Below are 16,545 nucleotides of genomic sequence, written 5' to 3' on the forward strand. Positions count from 1 at the left end.
AAGGAATTAGATCAAATTCAAAGAGATATCTGAAATTATCCTTTGCCGGGAACTAAAACCCCAAGTCCTAAATTATATCCCTTAAGAGAGGTTCCTTCGGCCCAGGGAGGTATAGGATTTGTGAACGCTCCCCTGAGCACCACAGAAGTCAGGGCCTTTAAGAAGGAAATGAGGTCCTTGATAGAAGACCCCACTGGGCTAACAGAACAGTTTGATCAATTCATTGGAATTTGTCTCCTAGGACCTAACATGCTTCCTCCCAAACAGCTTGAAGGCGTTTGCAACCACACCATACCTGTCAACCTGACATGGCAATATGTGGCCGCTCCTGACGGCTCTTATTTTGCCTGCTCTGCTGGCCTTACTACATTTCTGGATGCCCGATCTTTTATCAAAAAACGCGATTACTGCGTTTCTGTCTTTCTCTTCCCTCATATTAATATACACCAGGCCGATGATTTCCTTGATATCTGGGAAAGAAAAAGTACTGGCAATTTCAGGACCAAGAGGGAACCCCTTACTGCATTAACCCTGACCGTCCTCCTTGGCCTAGGAGCGGTAGGAACGGGGACGGGTATAGCCTCCCTCATACAAAATGACAAACAATATTCCCAATTGAGCGCTGCTATAGATAAGGATTTACAGGAATTGCAAGCAGGATTTAAACACCTTAAAGACTCAGTAGCATCCTTAGCTGAAGTCTTCCTGCAAAACAGAAGAGGCTTAGACCTTCTCTTCTTACAACAAGGAGGTCTTTGTGCAGCCCTCAAGGAGGAATGCTGCTTTTATTCAGATAAACTTGGCCTTGTTGAAAACAGCCTACAAAAGGTTAGGGACAGTCTGGAAATAAGAAAACAGGAAAGAGAAAAAAATGAATCCTGGCATAAGAACTCCACTTCCCCCTTGCTATCCACTCTTCTCCCTAGTCTTCTTGGCCCTCTTGTGGGACTCCTCCTCCTTTCTTTTGGCCCTTGGGCCTTTAATAAACTAACCACTTTCGTTAAATCTCAAGTAGATTCTGCGATCACAAAAAAACACATCTTCTATCATCAGTTATGAGACCAAGACACCTTGGAACCTGAAGAGAAGATCGAACCACTCAAATTCACTGAACAGCTCCTGAAACAGACAGGGTGTCAACGATTAAGAAAATTGTTGTTCTCATGTTTTAAAAAATCTTGACTGTCATGGAATCTGTATAACTGTGTAGTCTGTGTGATATATGTTCCATGTTCTGTGTGGTTTGTCTGTTATGTTGTTGGTTGGAAAACAACGTTGCAACTGTGCATAGTAAATTGGAGCTCCATGTTTGTTTGTGTGTGTCTGTTAAAAGTTAAAATAAGCTTGTAAGAGATAAGGATTCAACCTCTGTGTTGCAGGCTTAGAAAATATCAAGAAGTTTGAAAAATCTCTCTCTCTCTCTCTCTGTCTCTGGCTGACTGCAGCAGCCTGTGAGAAAAAGGGAGAAAAGGGAAAGGAAGAATAAAAAGAAAGAAAAAAATAGATTGAAAGGGATTTGAAAGTTCGGAAAGTTATAATATAAACAAAACTTCTCTCTGAGGGTGGGGAATCCTGGAAAAAGCCCCTAATCTGTTTTTGCTGATTTAAAAGCTTTGTTAAGTTTTAAGAACAATGATTAAGGAAAATTTGCATTTCTTTATAAAGCCTACTAGAGTAAAGAGCAATAAAATTCAAGCTTAGCCTGGCCTGGGAAATAAAAAGATTTAGAGATAAGATGCTAATCGCTGTTAGAAGAAATGTGGTAGAAGAAAAAACTTTTAAAAACAGCTGTATTACTTTGATTCAGTTTGTTACCTTCTGAAATTTGTTAACATAAGTTATACTTTAAATCCAGCTCTGCTGGACATGTGTGGGTTTTTGGAGGTTTATTATTCACTATAGGGTTGAATCTTACAGGTTTTTGATGGGAAAAGGAAAGAGGAATGCAGGTGAGTTAGGAAGGACTGATTTGCAAGGGAAATTAAAGGTTCGATTGGTATTAGAAAGGTGAAAGAAAGACTTTTGGGAGTAGGTGAAGAGGTGGGGGAAGGAGTCACCCACCCCCACTGCCTTCTGCTACTTTACCAAAGGAGCATTTGGAGGAAAGTTCTTTAAGGAGATTGTTTAAGTATGTAGTCAGAAGGAAAGAGAAAGTTGGAAATGGATGGATTTGGGAAGAAACCTGATATTGGGAAACTGATGGGTTAAATCTTGAAAAGGATCCCCATGTAGGAAATTGAGTGGGGAACCTGAGGGAAGTTTTTTCTAGGGGGTCAGGAGTGGGGGAAGGATGGCCATATGGAATCTTCTCCGCCCCTCACCTCCCTGAGTATGTTCCTGCCGCTTTTTTCTTAACTGATTTACAGCCAGTGCAGCAAACTGTGATTTTTAAGGACATGCTTATTTTTAGGTTAATTGAGTGAATATTTGTTTCTTCATATGTGATCCATAAAATGTGATCCATACTTTGGTCTGAGTATTTCTAAAAGTTTAATTGCTATGTTCTTGAATTCTTTTATGTGGAATTGGGTTTTTTGTATAAGTTTAAATGGATTGTATTGGGTCATTCTGAGGTTATTTAAAGGGTCTCTGAACATAATAGTTTTTTCTCTTTGTCCTTTTGAAAATGTTACAATATGCAATTTGGGATATTTTTCTATGTATTGGGTATTTTAAAAGCAAAATGATTTGTATGTATAATGTTCACTCATGTAACATCTACCTAGATATGATAATTGTTCTAAGTTGTGAACTTACTGAGACAAAATTGCTTTCTGTTATGACTTATAAGGATATGATAAATAATTGTTTAAGATTTATCCGAAATTTGATGACATCTGTCATTGGAGTTTTTGGGCTTAGAGTTAATTAGCTAATGCTATTTGGGAGTTTTAAAGCTCCACCCTCTGACAGTTACTGGGACAATTGATTGATAAGCTGTTAAAACTCAACTGCTTATGTTATGTTATAGTTATGTTCTTGCATTTTTCCTTCTGTAACTGATCTCTCTGATCAGAGCAATGGTCAATAGAACTGTTAATGCAATTCAATTATGTCATGCCTTGCTATTTTCAGTCTGGTCATATGTAATCATGTATTCTAAATGCTTGGGCAACTGAGTATTTCGCCTGGTCATCTGTCTGTTACTGGATATTTGTGTTTTGTTTCTTTAAAGTTTCTACATGATAAGTGGACAATTAACAGGGGTCTGTAAGACTGCACCCATTTGCTTGGCCTGTAAAGCAAACTCATCTCTTCACACAGGAAACTGCTGGCCAATCCATTTTGGCCTCCTCATGTTTTGCAGCAGTCTGGTGAACTGAGTCTTTCTATCTGAGACTGATCCAATCTTTATGTGTTAGATGTGTGTTTTTGTTCTAGATTTTGGTCAAATTACAGATATTGGTTTGCTTCTGGAACCTGGATCAGCTTTGATCAGCTTTGATTGTCACCACAGCACACACCCACTCTGCAAGGAATGAGAACCTCCTATCACTTCACAGCCTGAAGCAGAAGTTTAAAAATGAGACCATGGACTTGATCCTGCATCAAGTGTACTTTGGACTGACATGAGGGACTTTGGGAATGGTTGATGACTGACTGTTAAACCTTACCTGGATCATCTATTACTGTGTGTTTAAGACTTGGGATGGGATTTGTTAAAACTGTAATTGCTGTTATGTTTGAGGGCTTTGAAGGAAATGCTACTGTATTAGTCTGTTATGTATAGGGATTTTGATTTGCTCTTGGGATTTATATGGGGAATGGTCATTTGAAAAGGGGAGGTAGAGATAGAACATTGGGGAAACTGGTATATTTTTTCAATATACCTGAAAGAATGGGAACTCTTAGCTCCTATTCACTTTGCCTTAAGCACTTTTGCCCCACCTCCTCCTCATATCCATACAAGGTCTGGTCTCAGGTATTGCCCCCTCTCATTCAGTAGCTAAACTGTGGGTGAGCCAATGACGGGATTATTGTGGCCCCATATTTCAGGATCATCATACTCTCTGGCTGCAGGAACACCCAATGACGGGATTATTGTGGGCCCGTTTTCCAGAAGCACACCCCGGAAGTTTGATGCTGGGGTGCTGGGACGGATGCCGCCCACATAGCCTAAGACAGGGGTCCTGCCCTTTTCTGGCCTTTTAAGGTCAGATTACTTGGGTACTGAATATGGATGCCGGCCACATAGCCTAAGACAGGCCTCCCACCTATATATTAATAAAGAAAGGGGGATATGCCAGAGACCATGTCCTTGAACACTGCCATGCCAGAGACCATGTCCTTGGACATGGACACCTATGGTCCGACATTCTTCTCATTGTAACCCCCTACTCAGAAATCCTATTTAATTAAACTCTCTTCATTCATTAAACAGAGACATTCACCATCTTAAATCTTGAGTTGCCTCTCTGTCTCTCCGATCCTGTCCCCAAGCCGTAGGCTTTACAGACTGATTGTCTTACAGCACCTTTGCTCCCCTTCGGCCCCGGCTCCACTCGATGACCCACTGTTATTGTCCTGCCGGACAGGACATCAAAGTTTGTCAATTCACTGAATATCTTTTTTTTTTTTTTCACTTGGGATTATAATTAACTTTGCTGGATAAGTTATTTTTGGCCATAACTTTGGCTCTTTTGCCAAAGTTTCAAGTTCAAAGTTTCAAGACTTGTGGTCTTTCAGTATAGCTGCTGAGTCTCATGTAATTCTAATTGTAACTCTTCAGTATTTGAACTGATTTTTTTTTTCTTCCTGTTACTTATATTTTCTCCTTAATGTTGGGACTTTAGAATTTGAATATCATATTGATGTACTAAGGACTCTGTTTCCCTAATCTTTGTGAAGGGTGGGCCACCTGGCCTGGGGAAATTCCTAAAAATGATCCCCACTCACCTGAATCTCCCTAGGGAAAGCTACCTAGTTTCCCGTGGGAATTTCACACTTCCCAATGGATCTGGGAATCACTTTGGTTTGGGAAAAAGTCACCACCCTTTATTGATTTGAAAATTAGCCCCTATTGTTCCCTAGCCTCAAACCATAGAAGGCTAATAAAAGACAAGATTCTGTACTTAAACCTTTGCTAATTCCTGTCAGGAATTGGCCCACTGAGTGGTTTCTCAGTGAAAATAAACTTGTCTTTTCAAAAAAACTTACCTTTGCTAATTCCTAATAAGCAAGCAGCCTGCTGAAGGAACTTCTCAGTGTAATAAATCCATTTTTTGCCCCACAAAAAATAAAAAAAACTTTGCTTGGAAATCGGAACTACAAATTCTTTTGCAAAAATAAGGGATCAGGAAAGGAGGGAATAATAAGAAAGAATGTTTAAATAATGCATCACCAAACTGGCAAAGCACAGGTAACAGAAGTTCTCTGGGTAATGGTACTTCTGCTAAAAGGCACAGGAATTCTGAGCCTGGGTATCCCTAGTCAAGGAAGTCTGCTGAGTATAGAACTACTGAAAGCCCAACCCTTTCTGGGTGTTTGGGTGTCCTTTGTTACAGAACAGAGGCAAGAGGAGGCTTACCTCAGCCAAAATTTGAGGGATCCCTGTAACAGGCCACCAAATGTTGAGGGGTGAGAAATACCCTAACAGTGATGGGGTCCCCAGGCCAATGTTGCAGGTTTTTGTGAAAGAATTCACAGTCCTGATCTTCAAGTGAGGTTTTTGTTGGCAAAAAAAAAAAAAAAAGGGGGGGGGGGTTTACACTGAGAAGCCACTCAGTGGGTTAGTTCTTGATAGGAATTAGCAAAGGTTTGGGTACATGGTCTTGTTTATATTTAGGTTTCTATGTTCAGGGACTAGGGAATTGAGAGATCAATAATGGGCAGTAATTATGCCCCAGGCCAGGATCTCCAAATGAATTGTAGTTGGAGAGATTATTATGGAAGTTTCCCCTAGGAATCAAATAGGAGGGTGGGGATGCTCCCAAAGGTCAGGAGGGGTTGAGATTTAGTGTTTTCCAACTTCCCCCCCAAAGATCAGGATTACCTAGTCCCACCGCATCTGTCAAATGTATAAGACTAAAATAGAGAGATCAATTAGAAGACTGCTTCAATAATCTGAGAGTTGAGGAGGAAAAAGATGCATTGAAGATGATGGGAAATGAGCTCATCTCAGCATTATTGTGCAAAAGATAATGTAAAAACATTACCCTGGCATGGGCTCTGTCAATAAAAAGTTATTATAAAATTATATATATATATAAACATCACATGTGTGACCTATATCAGAAGGGGGGAAGTATGGGAGGGAGGAGAAAAATTTTGAAACACAGAATCTTGCAAAAATGAAAAAAAGAAAAGGAAAGGAAAAAAGGGGAAAAAACTGATAGGAGAAAGTTCACTATTGATGTGGTACTAGTGTGATCCTGGGCAAGTCACTTAACCCCAACAATCTCTGCAAAACATAGAAAATTTATCCTTGCATATATTTTGAAAATAAAAAGCTTCAATTAAAAAAAATCCCTTCTTATATGAAAAGAAGCAGCCCTGCAAGTGTTATGTCATAGTTCTTTTATTTTCCTGACTTAGTTTCCCTAATTATCCTGACTCAGTCCTGTCTCAGTTTCCCTGTTTCTCAGTTCTGCAAAACCTCCCCTCCCTCTTTATCAGAATACTTGATAAGGATAAAAGATCTTATGTTTCAGAATATCAGAATGCTATTCTGATCCCAAGCTACTGGAATGTCAGATACTGCTTTATCAAGATGCCTCTCCCCACGTCCAGGGTGCCTCCCCCTGATTATGTCATCTCATTCCTGGTGACTCACCCCACCTTGTCAGAGTCCTGTTTCTGATCTCAGTATCCTGACTCTGTCCCTGCCTCAGTCTACCCTCTACATCTGAGCCACATGTATATATGTCATTGAGAACTCTGATTGTTTGCTGGATTCTTGGAGACAATAGTCTCATTCAGCCCTGGGACCAAACCATGGATCCACTTTGATCCCAGTATGTCTCTCCATTTAATAAATTAAATACGCTTTAATCTCTCTCTTGCTCAGTTTCTCTGGCATTACAAGTTCAGTCAAGTTTCACTTACATGTCTGATTTGAGGATTTCTACCTCTTGTGCAGTTGATCTAGTAGTTCTCAAGAATTTTTGGTAACATGATACCTTAGCATGCCTATTCCTTTTGTTTCCCCTTGTCACAGTCAAAATAAATCCAAACCAAGTCCTCAGAAGAATTGATAAAATAATTGTTTATGCTCTTCCAAAGGACCTTAGTGAAAGGCACCATAGGTATATTATTAATTCAAGCCAGAAACATAATGCCAGAGAAACTAAGCAAGATAGAAATTAGAGAACAATTTAATAATTTATTTAAAGGAGAGATTTACTGGGATCAAGTGGATCCATGTTTGGTCCCAGGGCTGAATGTGACTATTCGTCTCCAAGAATCCAGCCCTGAATGTCTGATACAAGATTCTTTTATAGGGTTACAAGACCAATGACATAATGGGGGAGGTACCTGGATGGGGATGACCTAATGCGGGAGGAACCTAGGATGAGGATGACCAAATGGAGGGAGGTACTGGAGAGGCTCCTGATATGCTAATGATATCTAAAATGGATAAAGACCTTTATCCCATTAAACATTAAGAGGGAATAAGTATACCCTAAGGTCTAAGATATAAGACCTTTAACCTATCAAACATTAAAAGGGAAAGGTTATAACCTGAGGCATAGTAACTAAATAGGACAATTAGGGAAACTGGGTCAGGACATTAAAAGAGAACTGGGGCACAACAAAACAAATGTATAATTAGGATTGTACTGGAGGATGGTGGAAAAATCCCACACTAGGAAACCATGAACCTGGGTTTCAGCTCTGCCCTAAGCTGTGTGACCTTTGATAACTCACATAAGACTTCATTCTTTTTGATCTATAAAGAGGCTTAAAATGTCCTGTCAATCTCTATGACTCAAATAATAAGAATTAGTTTAGTATTATTATATGTTCATTATGATGCTAAATACTATGTGAAATACAAAGATATCAATGATATATATTGAGATCTAAGATATAAGACCTTTATCCTATCAAACATTCTAATGATTAAGAGGGAATGGTTATAGCCTGAGGCAGAGTAACTGAGGTAGGACAATTAGGGAAACTGGGTCAGGACATTAAAAGGGAATTATGGCACAACAATATATTTAGAAGAATTGCACGTTTTACCTATATCTGATTGCTTGCTGTCTTGGGGACCAAAAAGGGAGGAGAAGAAAAACTTGGAACACAAAGTTTTTCAAAGGTGAATGTTGAAAGCTCTTTGCATGTATGTAGAAAAATAAAATGATATTAAAAATATTTTAAAGAAGGAATGAAATGAGAACTGAGGACGAATCGCTATTAATTACAAAAACAACTCATAATAATAATGCTTCATTGGTGAAATAGAAGTAATTCTACACATTATATGGAAATTTTTCAAAGAATGTCCCATTCAAGTCGGAAAAGCTTCAATTCAATCAATAGACCATGTCCAGTCATTGACCCATGAGACAGACAAAAATACCAAAAAAGCCCTCAGCTCTTTTGACTCTTGTACTTCCTCCTGTCTACTCACACAACTCACACTCACTCCAGTTCAGATCCTCATCATCTTTTGTCTGAACTATTGCAAAAGTCTCTACTTGGTATCCCTGCCTCAAATCTTTCTCCATTGCAATCCATTCACCATTCAGCTGCAAATGCAATATTTTAAAAATTTGTTCAGACCATATTATTTCCTCCTCCCTTCCTACACTCCCTTCCCTTACTAATGCGTGACTTCCAGTGGTTCTCGATTTATCTCCAGGATCAAATATAAACTTTATTTTTTTTGGCATGTAAAGCTTTTTTTCATCTCTTCACTCACTTTGATGGGAGAAGCCAAATGTAGGTTGGTATGAACTGGTAGCATGAGTCATCTGGTGAAGGATGCCTTTTGTATCTTCAAAGGATTTTCTTACTTTGAACCTCAACTGTGATATGGTAAATAGCACAGTGACCTCTCAGGGTATACATCAATCAGAAATGTTTGCTTATCTTTGTAATTCAGACAACATCCTTAAAGCTAGCAGAGAAAGTCATGTCCTTTCAGACCTTGCCATCAGTTTTGAAATACTGCAAGCAAATCTGTCTCTTATTAGATCAGATTTGAGTCAATTTTAGAGGAAGATGATGATTCACTAAGTTTTGGTAGCCTATGTATGGTTTAGGAGCAGATAATCCTGTTAACAACACATTCAGCATTACAGTACTAAGGGTCAGCCATTTTAGATTTAATTTAGATCCTTCTTGGAGCCAGGAGCCATAGGAACACAAAGAGAATCTTTGTTAAATGACCAACAAATACATGTACAACTGAAGTAACATACTGATATATTCAGGAGACTTTAGTGAACTGGAGAGAACTCAAAGTCATAAAAGAAGATAAAAATTGGGTTTCGTTGTGCTCCCAAAAGCAACAAAATAACTCATTTATATGACACCTTTGATATCTATAAAGCTTCATGACAACCCTGCGAAGTAATAAAAGGATTACAAGCCCCATTTTATAGATGAGGAAACAAGTTCAGAGAGGTTAGATTCCTTGCTCTAAGTCCCTTGGCTAGAGTTGATATGGACTCTCTTCTCATGTCAGGAAGAAGCCTAACCAGCTATTATCAGATATAATCAATTCCCAGACTATCCTGTTTTTGTAGAGTGTGAGAAAGGAAGTCTTTATCCATCTACATTGTCAGTCATACACATCCCCAACCACTGTGCATCTTTAAACAACCTTTAAAATATTGATTAGCATATCTTTAGACAGGTCTGGGGACAGATAGTCCATCTGACTTCCCTTTGATCCCTCCCTCCCCTCAGCTCCCTAGCACTTTCCCTCCTCCTTGAACCCTAGTGCTGACTTCCCACCTTTACTTCTCTAGTTTCCCTGAGAAAGTCCTGAAAAGAACTCAGCCCACTATGAGGTTACTCTCTTCTTCCTCACAGTGCCTCTTTTTAATGGCCTTTTTCTCTTTACTCTAGCTATCTCTGATTAGTCTACTAAACTCCTTTATGGATCTAACCTGCCAATCAATAGCTTATTCCCACTTTATGCAGTATTTATCTATTGTGAGTTCCCCCGGGAGAACTTGCCTTTCCCTTGCTAATTATATACTCTCCCAACTCTTATTTCATATTTACCACTCATGGTGCCTGTTTTACCTCTTATTTTGTCTGTACCCTCTTCCCCTAAATACACTTACCTTTTGGAAAAGAGAAGGGCCATTGAAAATTTGTCAGATGTTTATTTCGAACTAGGAATTGCTACCATGACTTCATCAAGAGTCAAAGCCAGGACTCCGATCCAGTCAAAAGACTTGAAGGCCAGAGTTTTTGCATCCTCCCTTTCTCCCCCCAACTCTGTATTATGCCTGATTGAAAGATACCACATTCATGAAGATGGAATGAGTCAAGTCATTTCTTAGTGATTTCTTCTAAAAGATATACTGAGATGGGTAAATACCATACACATTCAGAGAAAGGATTATGGAGATTGAATGTGGATCAAAGCATAGTATTTTCTCCCTTTTTTATTATTTATATTTTTTAGTGATTTTTTTCCCTTTTGGTCTGATTTTTTTTTTGCACAACTTAGCAAACATGGAAATATGTTTTGAAGGATTATACATGTGATGTAAATTGTGTCCCCTTTAATCATGGGGGCCCTGATGTAAATTGTGTCTCCTTTCATCTTTGGGGGAAGGGAGGGAAAGGAATCTTTGGGGGAAGGGCGATCCTGAGTCTCAAACCCTCCTGGCCTCTGGGAGGGGCTCATCCTTCTGTCCATATATGAGGGAAACTCCCCAGATAAGTAATCTCATTTAATTGGAGATGTTGGCCTAGGGAATAATCACCGCCCTCTATTGAATCTAAAAATTAGCCCTTAATCTCCTCAGCCTCAAACCTCAGAAGGCTACTAAAAGATGACTCTGAATTCCGAATCTTTGCTAATACCCTTCTGGACTTAGTCCACTGAGTCTTTCTCAGTATAAACATTTGCAGAAATCCTAACAGTATTTTGCCCACTGATGAAGATATTTTCTTCTCAGTGTAAACCCATCTTTATAATAGTCCTAACAGAATCTTGCCCACTAAGAAAGCTGTCTTCTTAGCATAAATAAATTCATTCTTACACAAACCTCGAGCCTGTATTCATTAGGGTTTGCGAATTCTTTCACAAAACCTGCAATCAGGGGTCCCCATTGCTGTTAGGGGATCTCTCAACTCGAATTCTCACACTCCATCATTTGGTGGCCTGTTTCAGGGATCCCTCAAATTCTGGCAAGGAGGTAAGCTTCTCTTGTTGATTGTCTATTCTATAGCTAGGACACTCAAATACTTGGGAAAATTTGGGTCATCGGAAGCTCCACCTCCAGCAGAATTCCCTGATTGGCGACACTCAGACTGGGAATTCCTGCTCTCTAACAGAAATCAGGGAACTTCTGTCAACTTACTCAATAGCGATGCCTAAGAAAGGAGGAGGCACTAGAGAATACAGGAAATCTAAGGCTTGTGGCAAAATGGGACGATCTACTTCTATCTTTATCCTTAAGGATTCTTCCTTAGGCAGTCTCTTAAAAAAACAATTGACAAATTCAGCTTAAAAGATCTCAAAAATAAAAAGCTTAAATTAAAGCAGCACTGCAGATGTTTGGGATTATATCTCAAAGAGATCTTTAAAGTAAGGAAAGGGACCCACATGTGCAAAAATGTTTGTGGCAGTCCTCTTTGTAGTGGGAATCTGAGTGGATGCCCATCAATTGGAGAATGGCTGAATAAATTATGGTATATGAATACTATTCTGTAAGAAATGACCAGCAGGATGATTTCAGAGAGGTTTGGAGAGACCTACATGAACTGATGCTAAGTGAAAAGAGCCGAAGCAGGAAATCATTATACACAGCAACAAGACTATATCCAATGATCCATTCTGATGGATATGGCTCTCTTCAACAATGAGATGATTCAAATCAGTTCCACTTGTTCAATGATGAAGAGAGCTATCTACACCCAGAGAGAGGACTATGGGAACTGAGTGTGGAACACAACATAGCATTCTCACTCTCTCTGTTGTTGTTTTCTTACATTTTGTTTTCTTCCTCAATTTTCCTTTTTTTCCTTCTTGATCTGATTTTTCTTGTGCAACAAGATAATTATATAAATATGTATACATATATTGGATTTAACATGTATTTCAACATATTTAACATGTATTGGACTACCTGCCAGCTAGGGGAAAGGGTGGGGGAAAGGAGGGGAAAAAATTGGAACAAAAGGTTTTGCAGGGGTCAATATTGCATATGCTTTGTAAATTAAAAGTTTTAATAAAAAATAAAGTAAAATATTGAATAGTTATCACCTTGTTTCTTCCTGCTCCTCTAGAGACACAGGATTCCTCCTCTGTACCTCTATGCAGTCCTTAGTGGAAGATTTCTGAATCCCTTTTGAACAGGACCTTATGTTCAACAGTATTTCTTTAACTCTATTCCCCTCACCTCCTGGACCAGATCCTGAGACTTCCCAGCCCCGACTCCGCAATCCTTCTGATATAAGGAATGGGACCCCTTTTTCTCCTCAAGATACTCAGGATTCAGACACACCTTCTAATCTCTGCCCCCTGAGAAAAGCAGCAGACTCTCAGGGAGAGACACTCAGAGCAGAGATGTCTCTTTCAATGTCAAATCTCTCCCAGACTTAAGGAAAAACCTGGCCATTACTTTGAAGACCCCACCCAGTTTTTTGAGAGGTCCAAGGCCAATGCCCTCCCATCCCCTGGGGAGATGTTAATATTAAACAATCTGTCCTAGATATATGGTGGACGCTGCAGAAGCCAGCTTTGGACCCTCAAACTTCTTCCACTCAGCTGTTAGAAACAGCAGTTGGAATCTTTAATAACAGGGAACAAATTGCTGCAGAGAAAAAGACCACAGAGTTAAAGCAAGAAATGGAGAACAATCCCAAATTTTATCTGTTGCATCCAGGAATCAAAGGAGTTTGTGCTTCAGGTGTCATGGACAGGACCATTGGGGCCGAAACTGTCCCTGGAGCAAACTCCCCAATCTTTGTCCTGAGTGCAACCAAGAGAGGCAAACTAGAGGAGAGACTGCTAACAGGGGATAAGCTCCCCGATCCCCCCACCCCCATGCCCTGCCCTCTGGCAGGATTTGAAGCTTGGTCAATTCCTCTCCACTAAGATAGCCCAACACCTGGATGTCGCCGATAAGACCATTGAATTTCTTTTTGATATGGGGCTTCTCTCTCAGTTTTGCTCTTGATGTGGGAAAGATTCCTTTCTAGATTCCCACCCCCTCCTAGTTAATAATGTAAATTACTCTTTAACTCACAAATCCTGGTCCCTTTGAATTCTAATAGAAGATCCGGACCTGTCCCAGCCCCACCTGGATCTGAGCCAACTTTCAGGCTACACCCCAAAAGCCCCTCGAGCTAAATCTCCCATTATAAAAGGGAGACACTGGGACCCCCTCTTTGCAGAGATTCCAAACATGCTAGCCATGTGAGGACCCTCTGTCCACTGGACCCTCTGTCCAGTGCCCTCCTTATCTCTACCTTCACCTATCTCCTTACGTCCAAATCCAATAATAAACCTCTTTTATCAATCTAGCTCTCAGGCCAATAAATGCTTTTATTGGGGACTCGGCCGTTACTAGACCCATTTACTACTGTATCCTTGCGCTGAATCCAGGAGGATTGCAAGGGAGCTCCATTTGGCTCCCTGTACCCTGAACCTGCTACTAGACCTCAACTAAACCCTAATCTCATTTAGGTACCCCAAATCTAGACCTTAACTAGACCTCTAGAATGGGAATTGAAGGGAAACTTAAGAATTGTTTGGAGACTTTCTCTCTGCCTTGCCAGTTTGGTGACCTATTATGTAAACATCCGTTCTTATTATCTCCTATCCTATTCCCTTATTGGGGCATGTTTAATGGTGAAACTGGGGACCCAATTTTCTTTTCTCAGACCTCCAGATGGTCTTTTTGTGCTGCTTTCAAAGCTTAAGTACAAACTTTTAGCACTGGCTAGAGTTAAGAGATTTGGAGTCTTATCTTGATTAGCAGTCCCACTCCAGAAGCTTTCCTAGATGCAGCCATAAAAAGCCAAACTGATTTCTGCCCCTGCCCTAGCTCTATCTAATTTAGAAAAACCTTTCACTCTGTATGTAGATGAAAGGGGAGGCAAGGCCCTGGGGGCCTTAACTCAGGCCCTTTGACTTGATGCCAGACAGGTTGCCTGCTTTTCAAAGGAACTGGACTCAGTTTCCCTAGAATGACTCTCATGCCTTAGAGCAGTGGCTGCTACAGCTCTTTTAATTAAAGATGCCTCAAAACTTACCTTAGGGCACCAGAGCATTTTAGAAGCCAAAGAGCATCAGTGGCTTGCAGTGGGAAGCTTACCATATCAGGCTCTCCTACTAAACACCCCTGACCTGAAGCGAAGCCACTGCCCCCTGCGACTTCGCCCAGAAAGCTGAATTCATTGCCTTAACCAGAGCTTTGGAACTGGGGAAGGGAATGAGTGTGAATAGCTATATTGACTTCAAATACATTTTTACTAATTGGGTAGAAGCTTTTCCCTGCAGGACTGAGACGGCTCAGGAGAAGGACTTTTGTGCTTGCTAAAAGAAATCATACCTGCCCTAAGCCTGCCTAGCTCCTTGCAGAGCAACAATAGAACAGCTTTTACTTCTCAGATATTTTAGACTATTCCAGGGAACACTCTGTGTCCTTTCTCTTACTCTCACTCTTCTTCCTAACTCTATCCCACTCCAATGATAAGAATTTTGCTCCTAGCATTTTCTCTTACTTTTCTTTCTTTCTATGGCCCCTGCCAGTAGTTAACTCCTTCTTAACCTTTCAGGCTAGGAAGCTCCATGAGCAGTGAGGGGCATTCAGGATTGTGGGCCATCAGCATCCTCAAGGCAGCCAATATATGGGGTCTGATGCTTTATTTGCAAAGGTCCCATTCCCAAATGTCATCATCTCCACCCTGGATGCCACCCCACTTTTAACCTGCTTGTGAGATTTGTTTCCTCCAGGCTCCAAGCTATGAACTTCCAACTACTCATTCAATCTGAAGATCATGGGACAACTGATTTGGACACTCCACATCTTCTAGGTGTTGCTGCCATCTTCAGATCACACTTCTCCTCCAGAACTAAATCCCCATTGACATAGGAACAACTCTACAACCCTTATCAGTTTAAAGCAGCTATAGAAGATGAGAGTTTAATCCCTTTGTCTCAAATGAATTTGGGGGGACTGCTTGGGGGGGGGGGATGATTTAAACTGTCCCTCTGATCTTGGGGAAGAGTTGGAAAGGCCCTGAATCAAAACCCTTCCCAGCCTGTAGGAAGGGCCCCAAGTTCATAGGAAAAACTCCCAGATAGTAATCTCCTATTCAACTGGAGATCTTGGTTTGAGACATAATCACCATCCTCTAATTAAAAAGTACTCAGCTCTGGGCCAAAAAAATTCAATATAATCAAATGCACTGTGTGCCCATACCTTTGCAAATAGTCCTAACAGGATTTTGCCTTCTAAGAAAGCTGTTTTCTTAGTGTAATAAACCCAATTTTTGCCACATACCTCACCATTTGGGTTTGCGAATTATTTCTCAAAGAATCTGCGACATCAACCAGAGGATCTCTCAACCCTCATTTCTCATACCTCAACAAAAGCTTCTGTACTCCATACCCCATCAGACTCAAAGCCATATTTCATTCTCTCCTTCTTCTCTTCTTTCCTTTCCTCCTCTTGTAATACCAGAGAAACTGAGGCGAGTAGAAACTGATTTAATTTTAAAATTGGAAAGTTATTAAGCTAGCTGACAGATGGGACTATTGTCCAAAGCATTCAGTGCACAGGAACTGAGGCACAGATTTTATACAGGATTGCAACTGGTAAAGAAAACAGGTGATAACAGAAGCAAAAAATAAAAATCAGTTAGGTAATTTCCTTATTTATCATCAGGAAAAATATTTTTCACATTAACAAGCACTAACAAGATGCATACAATGGGGAATGGGCTTGGGATACCTATAGTAGTGGGAATGGGTTTAAGAGGACTTTCTAGGGTCAATATTTTCAGAGAACAATAACTGATCTTATCTGTAGAAGCACCTCATAGGTGTGATGCCCAAGTAAGCAGAATTACAGAAATAGGCAAGGTCACTCTACCGTCATGCTTATCTCTTTGATCTAGTGTGTGAGGCTAAGTCCAGAATCTTGTGAGAAACTTACGGGGTCCTTTTTGGTTCAACATTCTCTCATTGCTGGAAATCTCTGCCTCTTCTTGCAGCTTTCCATTTTCTTGTTTATGTGTTGAATATTCCTTTACAAGGCAGCTAGGTAGAGCAGTAAATAGAGCAAGGACCTAGAATCAGAAAGTCTTCCCGATTTCAAATCTGGACTCGGACACTTATTATCTCTAAGACCCTAGGCAAGTTACTTAACTCTGCCTCAGTTTCCTCATCTGTAAGAAGAGCTG

At 40.2% G+C, this 16,545-nt stretch overlaps 1 protein-coding gene across 1 annotated transcript in view; it reads right to left on the reverse strand.

The window, feature by feature from the left end:
- Positions 1-15,834: 15,834 nt before the first annotated feature.
- ADCY6 (adenylate cyclase 6) overlaps positions 15,835-16,545 on the reverse strand; it is a 37,434-nt gene continuing 36,723 nt past the window's right edge. The window contains exon 25 of the transcript XR_007954353.1: positions 15,835-16,542. The gene's annotated coding sequence lies outside the window, so the exon portion shown is untranslated. The remainder of the gene's footprint in view (positions 16,543-16,545) is intronic.

Source organism: Antechinus flavipes, chromosome 5 (assembly GCF_016432865.1).
Source record: "Antechinus flavipes isolate AdamAnt ecotype Samford, QLD, Australia chromosome 5, AdamAnt_v2, whole genome shotgun sequence".
Taxonomy (NCBI): domain Eukaryota; kingdom Metazoa; phylum Chordata; class Mammalia; order Dasyuromorphia; family Dasyuridae; genus Antechinus; species Antechinus flavipes.